The sequence below is a fragment of the Heterodontus francisci genome, chromosome 36 (genome assembly GCF_036365525.1).
Source record: "Heterodontus francisci isolate sHetFra1 chromosome 36, sHetFra1.hap1, whole genome shotgun sequence".
NCBI lineage: Eukaryota > Metazoa > Chordata > Chondrichthyes > Heterodontiformes > Heterodontidae > Heterodontus > Heterodontus francisci.
In genome coordinates this window covers 9,189,353-9,202,100 of record NC_090406.1, presented here as the reverse complement: position 1 = coordinate 9,202,100, position 12,748 = coordinate 9,189,353, and the positions used below count along the sequence as shown (strand labels likewise).

At 42.2% G+C, this 12,748-nt stretch overlaps 1 protein-coding gene across 1 annotated transcript in view; it reads left to right on the top strand.

Moving 5' to 3' along the window:
* The window catches only part of LOC137351571 (semaphorin-4E-like), a 123,092-nt gene that overhangs the window by 34,898 nt on the left and 75,446 nt on the right, over positions 1-12,748 (top strand). The gene's annotated exons all lie outside the window — the stretch shown is intronic.

The following is a 12,748-nucleotide window of genomic DNA, read 5'->3' as shown; positions in this document are numbered from 1 at the left end:
TGTAGTGGCATTGTGTGGGGTTTCATACCAGAATCAACTAGTCACAACTTGACCGTAGCACCTCATTGGACTCTCACATGTTTACAATGAAATGGTGGTCATCCAGATTTGTTTATGTCACATTTTTCCACAATCTCCTTTGATAATTCATCCTGGGGTACAGTTCTAGACAGACCAGTAGACTTCTTCAACTATCAGTCCAAACATCAAGGGATTGATTTTAACCCCCTTTGCCTAGTGAGAATGCTGTGTGGAATTGCCTTACATAGAATTTGGCGGTACAGAAACAGGGCAACAGGCCCAAAAATATCACTGTTTATTTCCCATACAAGCCTCCTTCCAGCTTTTGTCATCTCATCCCAACAACATATTATTCCGTTCTCCCTCATATGTTTATCTAGTTTCCTCTTAAATACATCTATGCTATTCGCCTCAACCACTCTCTGTGGTTGCAAGTTCCACATTCTCACCACTCTCTGGGTAAAGAAGTTTCCCCTTAATTCTTTATTGTATTTATTACTATTTTATATTTATAGCCCCGACTATTGGATGCCCCCCACAAGTGGAAACACCTTTACTTTTACCCTATTGAACCCCTTCATAACATTAAAGACCTCTATCGGGTCACTTCTTAGTCTTCTCTTCGCTAGGCAAATAAGCCCCAGCATGACTTGTTCTTTTCTGATTGTTAGAATCTCTCTGTCCTGGTATCATTCGGATAAATCTTTTTGCACTTTCCCCGTGCCTCTTTTCTGTGATATGGAGACTAGAAAACGGGAAGGAATTAAGATCAGGCCAAGTCCCCTAATCAGCCTTTTTTTATTCTGTGATGGGATGTGGGCATCACTGACAAGGCCAGCATTTATTGCCCATCCCTAATTGCCCTTGAACTGAATGACTTGCCAGGCCATTTCAGAGTCAACCACATTACTGTGGGTCTGGAGTCACATGTAGGCCAGACCAGGTAAGGACAGCAGATTTCCTTCCCTAAAGGACATTAATGAACCAGATGGGTTTTTACAACAATTGATGATAGTTTCATGGCACAATTACTGATATTAGCTTTCAATTCCAGATTTGAAAAATTAATTAATTGAATTTATTAATTAATTGAATTTAAATTCCACCAGCTGCTGTGGTGGGATTTGAACCCGTGTCCATACGACCACACGAATTAGGAGCAGAAGTAGGCCATTCAGCCCATTGAGCCTGCTCCGCCATTTAATAAGATCATGGCTGATCTGTTTCTGTCTCGAATTCCAGACAGGGCATTAGCCAGGACCTCTGGATTACTAGTCCGGTGACATTACCACTATGCTACTGTCTCCCTGTTGCGTAAGAGTGCAAAGCTCCAGCCTGGTGGCAGCTTATCTTTACTGACTTTGAAGTTGGCCAAGGCTCCTGCTGAAGGCAATGTAAAAGTCATGGCTCAATGGCGTTACAATTGTGCAGGGAGAAATCCACCTAGTGTTACACCTGTCAGAGAAACCTGGCAAGACGCAGCAAAGCGTCTACTGGAGGCCGAGATAAATATGGTTTATTTTATTCCTCAGAGGAGTGAAAAGTAATTCTTGGGCCTCTCTTGCTCTACCTCTCCCTCTCTCTCCCCACACCGACGTCCATTTGGGGACTTACTTTATGTTGGGACCCAATCCATTAGGTCCTCGGATGCAGCTGGTTGCCACCACACTTCCTGCTCCTCACTGCCAGCTTTGATGTCATTCCTGCCAATTCAAGCAGGGCACTAATTTCAGTTACTCAAATGTCACCCGCAAGTTAAAGTCAGACTCACTTCCTATTTGATTTTATTCAAGACTGAGATAGATAGATTTTTTGGACACTAAGGGAATCAAGGGATAATGTGGGAAATTGGAGTCAAGATAAAAGATCAGTCACGAACTTATTGAATGCTGGAGCAGACTCGAGGGACCGTATAGCTTACTCCTGCTCTTATTTCCTATGTTCTTAGTTCCTTCATAACTGCTGGGTGCACATTCTGCTTAGGGCCTCCTACGCAACCCTATCCGTTGCCCCTCTCCCCATCCCTATCAAAATGGGGACCTGAGAGTTGGTAGGGTTTCCTCTTGTGTAGGATGTCACAACCAAGCCTGAACATGTTCACAAGTGATGTGAACATGTTCACAAGTGATGTACACATGTGCACTTTTCCCCTCTTGGTCAGCTTCTGGTCTGCATGAATTAGTAATCGGCCAGGTGGTTCCTTTAGCCACTGAGCTATCGGGGAGCTCTGCATTGAGTTTAATAGAGGTTTTTACAAGAGGTTCTTCAGACTGCAACTTTTCAACTTTCTTTATTTGGGAATAGCGGTACAGGAAACACTGCAACCCTTTCACTACTGTCTCTATTTTAATACTACTGCTATGGTCAACACCTTGCTGAATTTCTCTTCTTTCTGCTAACCCCATCCTATGCTGTCTTTTTTAGAGTAGAAAACCAGTGATTTTTATTTAGCAGAACTACGCACTCTTCCTTAGAGTAGATAACCAGAGTTTTTCACTTGCCAGCCTGCAATTTTCTGTCCATTATCTTTAGTAGATTGGGGTGGGGGGGGGGGGGGGGGTGGTGGGCGTGGGCGGGGGGAGGGAAGGGATAGCCACCAAAGCAGACACAGGAAATCCTGGTGATTAGCTGTATTTGAAGAACTAACATTGGCATAGGTAGAACAGATCAAATGGCCCTGCATTGTAATTTCCATAATTCATGTTCCTTGTATTCCTAAAATGGCATGGAACATTTGGGCAGGTGAACCCACATGAAAGTGACCTTCCACATACACACATGGAAGTGAAGCAGATCCCTTTTGCACCAATGGGAAACCAACGTGAGAGTGCATTTTCCATCCGGCTTCATATTGCCAAAATTATTCCCCCGAAACCAGACTTTCTGATTCAAAACCAGATGACTATCACCCCGGTCTAGACTATGCTGGGTAAGTGCAATGGTGGTTTGCATCTGTGGTGTTTGGAGAGGATGAGAGTGTGCTGGCTGTAGTTACATTTAACAGATCTGTTTTAAATACAGCTAGGGTTTCACTGAACGCCACACAGGAGAAGCAGATGGAACTGCAGCCTCTATCTGCATTGTAACACAATACATTGTTTTCCCAGGTAAAAGATGTACGGAATAAAAATACTCTGCTCCACTCACATGGCTTGACATGCAGTCTGTTACCAAGAATCTAAATACAACACAAGTATTTTAAGTGGATTCAGCTCAGCATCCTGCTGCTTTAGTCAATATTGCTGAACAATTGGAAGGTTGTTATTGCCCTGAGTACAGCATCACCTTGTCAGCGTCATGCGAGCAATTTCCACAGCAGTTCTGGCTTAACTCTTAGAATGCTGACTATCTCTCACAGTTTCCTGTTTGAGAATTTTTCTTCTTCCATTTTCAACCCTCTCTGAAGACACCAACTTTCAGTGAGGTATGATTCTGATGGTGCTAAAAGTCCTACTAAAGTAGCCATTCCTTGTTAGTAAGCTGAGACAGAAGGGGGCTGCAATTTTCAGCATCAATAGTGCAGATACAGACTAGGAGGGCATTTCAGCACTTCCTGAATTTGGATTTAAACTTTATGCATGGTCCTTCAAGCTCTACAGTATGCAACCATGTGGCCTATGAAGATAGATGTTTGGACATCTCTGGCCTCAGGGACACTGAAGCAACCCAGCTGAGATCAGCTAATTCAGCACAGACATGGGATCTTATGGTATGAACAGCTTAGCATTACCTAAGTAAGTGGCAGTGTTTTTACGCAGAAGGATATCAGGGAACTCCTTCACAACTTTTTGTCTTTGATTATTTCCCAACCAACGTGTAATTGGATTTTCAGAATCAACACGAGCTATTGAGCAAAATACCAAAATAATTGTCATCCTAATGTCCCTATTGTAAAATCATAAAATTGTACAGAAGGAGGCCATTCAGCCCATCGAGTCTATGCCGGCTGCTTCTAACGGCAGTTCAGTTAGTCCCATTCCCCTATGCTTTCCCCATATCTCTGCATTTTTTTTCTCCTTCAAGTATCTATCCAATTTCCTTTTGAAAGCTAATATTGAATCTCCACCACCCAATCAGGCAGTGCATTCTAAATCCCAACCACTCATTGCGTTAAAACGTTTTTCCTCATGTCATGTCTGATTCTGTCCCCACTTCCCGTACCACTACTCCAAATATTGGGTTCAGTGGAATATTTGTTTGTTGCAAGAATAAAAAGAGCACTTTGGCAAGGTGCCGAGGGCTGCTTGTAGTACCTGAGCATTAATAACTTTCTTGGCAAAAGGTGGCCTAAGGGCAAAAAAATTGAGATGCTCTATTCTTAGGGTAGTTGTCATCCAAATCCCTTTCAAAGATTAGTATCTGTAACGCACAGGCTTTTTGATACCATTTTTGTTTTTGAGTTGGAATGAAGGGGCTGACCCTCCGATTGAGTGCTTTCGCACAGGAATCACTTGTCAAAAAATCATGGGCTCAATGCTTGATCAGGGAATCAGCCATTAGTCCAAACGAGAGTGGACTGCCAATATTAACATTAATATAAATAGCTTTTATTTTCAAAGGGCAATGACACAGCAACTATGCTGACAAGCATCTGATCAGTTCCCCTTTCAGTGATTGCATCGGACTATGAGAAGGAGCTACTCCCCTTCTAATCGGGAATGTATGTGGGACCTTGCTGTGCAAAAATTGGCTGCCACATTTCTTACATTATGGCAGTAGCTACTCTTTAGAAGTACGTCACTGGCTGCCAAGGGAAAACTCTAAGCACAAGATGATATTGGAATGAACTGCAACACAGAAAGGTTTTCTTAAATGACCTTTAGCTGTCCTCATTTCTCTGGTTTAAAAATGTCTTCTGCAGTTTGATGACACAAATATACTTTACTTCAATATCCTTTAGGTCTTTGAAGTCTTTGCTCATGGGAACGCATAATATCAACTTTTATTATGGAGTACTTCCTCTGACAGATTGAGGAATCGACGAGATTCAGTCTTGCTTGAAGGACATTTTTTCCCTTTGAAGTTAGAGTTGTTAATTGTGCCTCATCAAATTGAATATCAATGTAACTGCTGTTTTGGCACTTGGCAAAAGTGCAGTATCTCTTAAGATTTCTCTAACTGTTAAAATAGACCTTCTGAAAGATGCACTTAAGGTACACTTAAGTAAATTATTAAATGCTGGAAATCTTCAGAAAAATCAGTAATTGCTGGAAACAATTGGGACGGATTAATGCATGGGCCCCCAGTAAAACATGTTCTGCATTTTAATGCATCATGGGAGGAGTTGTGCAGGAGGTGATGAGAGTGAGGTTGGTGCCCAGAATCCCAAGAATTCTTAACCTAGCACTGAAAACACTAGCAAGTCAATCATCATCTGTGGAGACCACAGGTGATTTAACCTTTATAGTTATTAAATTGAAAGAAAGAAGACTTGCATTTATATAGTGCCTTTCACGACCTCAGGACATCGAATAAAGTACTTTTGCTGTGTAGTCACCATTGCAATGTAGTTAAGTTGCAGACAATTTGTGCACAGCAAGCTCCCACAAACAGCAATGTGTTAATGATCAGATGATCTGTTTTTGTGATGTTGATTGAGGGATAAATATTGGTCAGGACACTGAGGATAACTCCCCACTCTTCTTCGAAATATTTCCGTGGAATCTTTTACATCTACCTTAGAGGGCTGGTGGAGCCTTGGCTTAACATCTCATCCAAAAGACAGCACCTCCAACTGTGCGGCACTACTACCCTCAGTACTGCACTGGAGTGTCGTCCTTAATATTTGTGCTCAAGTCCTGGAGTTGACGCATAACTAGCGTGCTACCAATGGAGCCTGAGTTAATTGATCATGTGCTGATAACTTGGAATCCCTATTTTCATGCTGTTCCCAATCACAGCCTTAGCCTGAAACAATGAGAGCCTGTTTCTTGATTTATCTTGCTAAAAAGAATCTTCCTAGATTCTTGTAGACAGATTGTCTTTGGGCTCCCATTTTAGAATTGGGGAAGCAGCAATATCCATTTTAATGGGACTTACCATAGCTTTATCCCAGAGTGTTGAATGAGGTAGCTATGGAGATAGTGGATGGATTGGTGATCATCTTCCAAAATTTTATAGGTTCTGGAGAGGTTCCTTCAGATTGGAAGGTGGCGAATGTTGCACCACTATTTAAGAAGGGAGGGAGAGAGAAAACAGGGAACTACAGACCTGTTAGTCTTACATCAGTAGTACAGAAAATGCTAGAATCTATTCTAAAGGATGTGATAAATGGACACTTGGATAATAATGATCTGATTGGGCATAGTCAACATGGTCTAATGAATGGGAAGTCATGTTTGACGAACCTGTTGGGAGTTTTTTGAAGATGTTAATAACAGAATTGATAAAGGTAAGTTGCTGGACATAGTATACTTGGATTTTCAGAAGGCTTTTGATAAAGTCCCCCACAAGAGGTTGGTTAGCAAAATTAAAGCACATGGGATAGGAGGTAATATACTAGCATGGATTAAGGATTGGTTATCACACAGAGAACAGAGAGTAGGAATAAACGGGTCATTCTCACATTGGCAGGCTGTGACTAGTGGGATACTGCAAGGATCAGTACTTGGGCCCCAGATGTTCACAACATATATCAATGATTTGGATGTGGGGACCAAATGTAATATTTCCAAGTTCGTAGATGACACAAAGCTAGGTGGGACTGTGTGTTGTGAGGAAGATGCAAAGCGGCTTCAAGGTGATTTGGACAGGCTTAATGAGTAGGCAAGAACATGGCAGATGGAATATGGAAAAATGTGAGGTTATCCACTTTGGTAGGAGGAATAGGTGTGCAGAGTATTTCTTAAATGGTCAGAGATTAGAAAGTGTAGATGTACAAAGGGACCTGGGTGTCCTCGTCAATAAGTCACATGCAGGTGCATCAAGTAATTAGGAAGGCTAATGGTATGTTAGCCTTTATCGCAAGAGGATTTGAGTACAGGAGTCGTAAAGTCTTGCTTCAATTGTATAGAACCTTGGTCAGAAGGCATCTGGAGTACTGTGTGCAGTTTTGGTCCCCTTACCTTAGGAAGGATAATATTGCCATAGAGGGAGTGCAGCGAAGGTTCACCAGACTTGTTTCCGGGATGGTGGGACTGCCCTATGAAGAGAGATTGGGGTAACTGGGCCTGTATTCTCTAGAGTTTCAAAGAATGAGAGGTGATCTCATTGAAACCTACAAAATACTTGAAGGGATAGCCAGGCTAGATGCAGGTAAGATGTTTCCCCTGGTTGGGGAATCTAGAACCAGGGGACACAATTTCAAAACAAGGGGGAAGCCTCTTAGGACCGAGATGAGGAGAAATTTCTTTACTCTGAGGGTTGTGAATCTTTGGAATTCTCTACTCCAGAGGGCTGTGGAAGCTTAGTCATTGAGTATGTTTAAAGCAGCGATTGACAGATTTCTAAATACCAATGATGTAAAGGGATATGGAGATAGGTGGGAAAAAGGCATTGAAGTGGATGATCAGCCATGATCGTATTGAATGGTGGAGCAGGCTCGATGGGCTGAATGGCCTACTCCTGTTCCTATATTTACATAAAAAAGGGAACTATTATATGTTCTACTATTCCAGTTGCAAAGTTTCAAGCAATAGAACATACCAGAAATTTGGATACAGCACCTGTGATTTGGAGACCACTCTGTTTTATATCTAAACAGGAGTGCTAAATTGTAAAATGTACCCTCTCTATAGAAACCTACAAGGCAAAATTTCTGTTATCCCTTTCTAATTTTGTCACTTGTTAAAGTACAAAAGCTTGATGTTAATCTATTCATGTTTTCTTTCTAGTATTTTTAATGTTCTGCGTTGTTCAGATTAAAGGAGCTTCGGATGCTTCATAGCTACATCATCACTATGGTAACCCAGCTATTTTAGGCTGTGGTAACAATTGTGTTGGGATCCAGCAGAGCACCGTGAGAACACAGGGTGCTGAAAGCACCAGTGCACTGTGTGCCATGGTAGTAAATCCTCGGTAACATCGCCGTCTCCATCCCTGACTCAGCTCATCTGTTGCTGAAACCCACATTCATGCCTTTGTTAACTCTAGACTCCAGTGGTCTCCTGTCTGGCCTCCCACCTTGCACTCTCCATAAACTCAAGCTCATCCAAAATTCTGCTGCCCATATCCTAACACAACCTAGTCCCATTCACCCATTACCCCTAACCTATATTAGCTCCCGCACAGACAGTACCCCAATTTTAAAATTCTCATCCTTGTTTTCAAATCCCTGCATGGCCTCGTCTCCTCCCTATCTCAGTAATCTCCTGCATTCCTCACCTTGATACTATACTAGCCAATTAGTGATCATCCTCCTTGGGTTCTTTGGGGCCCAGATGTCTTCAAGATGATATGCTTGATAATGGAAGTTTGGATCTAAGTCTCTGTGGAAGACTTGATAATCCCATACTTGATCTAGCAGGTCAATAGCACTGTTGATGATTGATCAGCTAGTTCAGCTCACTAATGCAACTGGAGGAGTACCCACTGCAAGCTGATGTCCTAATGGGTAGGATGGTCCTGGCTGTGAAAGCAACAAGTGCTGGTAACCATGTCAGACACCTAGATAAACAAATTAAATAAATGTGAAGAAAAGCAAATAGCTACAGATATTGAAAATCTGAAACAAAAAAAAAATCAAATAAGGCTGGAAACATGCAACAGGACAGACAGCATTTGTGGAAAGGAATTAACATTTTGGATGTGAACCCTTTGTCAAAAACATTGATATTAAATATGAGGAGCTCATTAACCTCTTTGTTTCCAAAGATAAAAATTTTATACTGGAGGTGCAGAACTCATGGCTAAACTCAAGGCAATCTGTTTGGTCTTCACTGCTTCATACATTAGCTAAAAGTCAAAATAATGCGCTTAGTATTGCCCCACTGAGATCTATTAGTTCAATGCAGACTGGGATCAAACAGCCCAATCATCTGTCTCTTACACTATCAGTCAGTATGTCTTTGTTTCCTTTTAGAAGAATGAATACATGCATTAAGTCTGTAAAGTCAATTGTACAAATGGACCATTTTGTCGCACTTTACGTACAAGAGACTATACTAGCAAACTGAGGGTTGTGCACATTGGGGATAGGGCTAATTTGATAAATCTGGGGTTTCGCTCCATCAGAGAGATATCAAGGCTCCTGCTTACTTGCAATGTATAGTCATGAGTATTTGGGTGTGGGTCTGTGGTCCCATTCTGGCCTTGGGAAGTGGTCTGGGAGTATATGGTAGAGTTGCCTGAGTCATCTGGGCTGCCAGGAAAGAACTTCAGACTGTTTAGTACCTCAGGAATTCCAGGCAGAATCCATACATTACCCACTCTAATTGATATATGCTCCATGGATGTTTCACCCACAGTTGTTGCTGGAAGCAATGTGATTTGCTACAATGGAAGAATATCCTCTTCCCACTGGCACTAACAGTTGTGCTAAGTTGCACAATGAATGAGAGGCTCAGTATCCAGTAAACATCAGCCAGGGTTCTGCAGAGAATATGAAGCATGTCATGCTCTCTGTGGCTTATCTAAGTGCTTCCGAGAATAGTTGAATACAAGGAGGCAAGACCAGAATGAGTGTTGTAATGTGCCTTTCTGGCATAGTCCATCCAGTAGTTGTCCTCCCAGGAAGTGGGGGAATATGTGTAGCATCTGTGGGCTGTGGTTAACTTGTTACGTTACACTGAGTTGGCATTCCGCTGAAAGTGTTGGCTCGGAAGATATACTTCCATTTGTTGTTGTTTAACTTCCATCAGTACTGGTTTGTGTAACATGTTTTAACTTTGAGGGGGAAAATTTTAAAATGAGCCAAAGGTTCCAGAAAATTGAGAGTTTTACACGCATTTATTTAGTGTTTCATCCCAAACAGGTTCTTTGTGGAAAAAAAACTGTTGAAATATGGATTTTAAAAACTTCTAATTTTCCTGAAATGAATGTTGAGTCTTTCTCAAACTCAGGTCTTTTATGTAGTTTTATTATTTTAGATTTTTTTTTAGATAAGAAGGATGTTCCTTGATGTAAATGTCTTTAGTTACCTTCTTTTAGCATTCCTAGCTCCACACTTATATCATTGTCAAATTTGGGAACAAAATAGGGAATGGTGTAATTGAAGTTAAATTTCTTCTGGCAGGAACAGAACCTTGTGCAACTACTTTATTTTCATATTTACAATATATGTAATCTTTTCATGACAAACCATTTCTGGCTTGAAAGGCAGAATTATAACAGTTGTCAACATGTTGAAAAATAGTGTCCAAGACTTGGGTGCTTGCATTCCTCTTAAATCTGTCACTGTTGCAAACCATGATTCTTTGTAGTTTAGTTCTTTTGTCCTTGACAATACTCCTTGAAACACAACTATTGTACCAGGAATACCATCCTGCAATCCTGTCCTCCAGTCGACCTAACATCTGGTGAGAAGTATCACATAAACCTGCAAGGGGAACAAAAGTCGAGAGATAATATTTATATATAAAACATTTCCCTTTTTAATAGCAGGATTTGATAGACATACATTAATTTTTTTTGATGTTTTACTGCCGCAGCATTGACTCACTTTATTTCGGAACTGTTCTGGTCCCAGTGCCCTTTCAAGTACCCACCTTGGCTCAGTGGTAGCACTTCTACCTCTGAGTCAAAAGGTTGTGGGTTCAGGTCCTGCTCCAGCAAATTGAGTACATAATCTAGGCTGACACTGCACTGCAGTTGAGAGAGTTCTCAACCAATACCCACCCCACCAAAATGAAAGCAAAATACTGCTGGAAATACTCAGCAGATCTGGCAGCATCTGTGAAGAGAGAAACAGAGTTAACCTTTGATTTCCATTTGTTTCTTTTACCTTGTTCACCTTCATTGCTTTCCATTTCCCTTTTGATGCTTACCAAAACTCGTTTTCACAGCCATATCTCCCTCCTCGGCAACTGTTCCGGATCCGACTTATTCCATGTGGATTTCAACTGAAGTTCCGTCCTTCATGTTTCGAATCCACCCAGGATTACAGGTATCTCCGAGACATACAACGTTCCTCGGACTGCTGTTCTCACCGCATCCTGAGATCCACACTCAGTGCCCTGTGCTGTCACATGTACACACTTGACCTCTCTCTCCGGCAGCACCGACTCACCCTATCTCTAAGCTGTCCTGCTCCGCAGTTTCATTTCATCCTTCATCTTATTTGATGCTTTAACAAAAAACCTTTTATCTTCCTTTCAGGTGCTCAGGAACGCAAGCTTGAAAGGTTATCGACCTTTCTTTCTGTCTCCACAGATGCTGCCAGACCTGCTGAGTATTTCCACCCCACCACCCCAAAAAGATCTGGAGCTAGATTTCACCAGAGCCCTGTTGCAGGGGTCGTGGCAGGGGGGCCTGGAAAATACTTCTGGGAGAGGCCCGCCATGGGCGTCAATGCCTGGAAAGCCCCAACCCATTTTACCGGCGGTCGACAGGCCTCGTGGCAGCCCCCACACCGCTCGGTGATGGAAATTGAATTTAAATATTTAAATAAATGTTAATCGCTGAATAATTACAGACCTTTTCATGACGGCCATTCCACGCCGATATTCCGGCTGGTTGCTGGAAGTCCCATGCCTTCGGATCTCTGTTCGGAGATCTGAGATGGAACACTGGTGGGGAGGGGGGAGGAGTGACGTTTTCAGGTCGGGAGTTGGGGGAGCGGGGAAAACTCTTACAAGTGACTGAGGGGATGGTGGGAAGGGGTTGAAGGGCAAAGTTAATAAAGTTCGGGGGTAAGTTCAGGATGGGAAGAAAAATTTTTTTGGGGGGAGTTAAGGCAATAAACAAATTGTTTGGTCATGGGGGCTGGTGGGAGAAGTCTTTCAATCTTTTATTAATTTTTTAAATGTAACTGTAACATCCATTTCTCTTTAAAAATTGAAATTACTCGTAAGGGCCTGAAGCCCTTTAAAAATGGCGCCGGACACCGCTGCCGGGGATGGAGCGCCAGCCCCCTCTACGTCATCAGGGACAGGCATTCCTCCCCCTCCATGTAAATGAACCGCTGCGCTAAATATCGCGGCGGCTCAGTGGCGCACATCCCGCGCATGCACTGCGCGTTTTGCCCCTGGTCCTTATGTAATCGCTGTTCATGGGATCTTGCTGTGTGCAAATTGGCTGCTGTGTTTCCCTCCATTCTAACAGTGACTACACTTCAAAAGTTCGTAATTGGCTGTAAATTGTTTTGGAATTGCTGTGAAAGATTCTATATCAATGCTGAAAATACTCAGCAAGTGAGGCAGCATCTATGGAGAGAGAAACAGCATTAACATTTCAGGTCAACCACCTTTCGCCCATACACTTGAAACATTAACTCTGTTTCTCTCTCCACAGATGCTGCCTGACCTGCTGAGTATTTCCAGCATTTACTTCAGATTTTCAGCATCCGCAGTATTTTGCTTTTCTATATAAATGCAATTGATTCTTTCGATTTCATCCTTTATTTCATTCTGTGATTCAGCTTTGTTTATGTGTGCGTTTCCCCTCCTTCTTCCCTTTGTTCTGTTCCTTTTGGAAGGCTGTTCATCAGTAATATTTCCCAGTTTAGGCAAAGAATCCCACCCAGGATCTCAACTTGTCCGTTCTCTCCACAGATGCTGTTGAGTGTTTTCAGCATTCTCTGCTTTTGTTTTAGATTTCCAGCATCTGCTGTATTTTATTTCTTTTTGCTCAA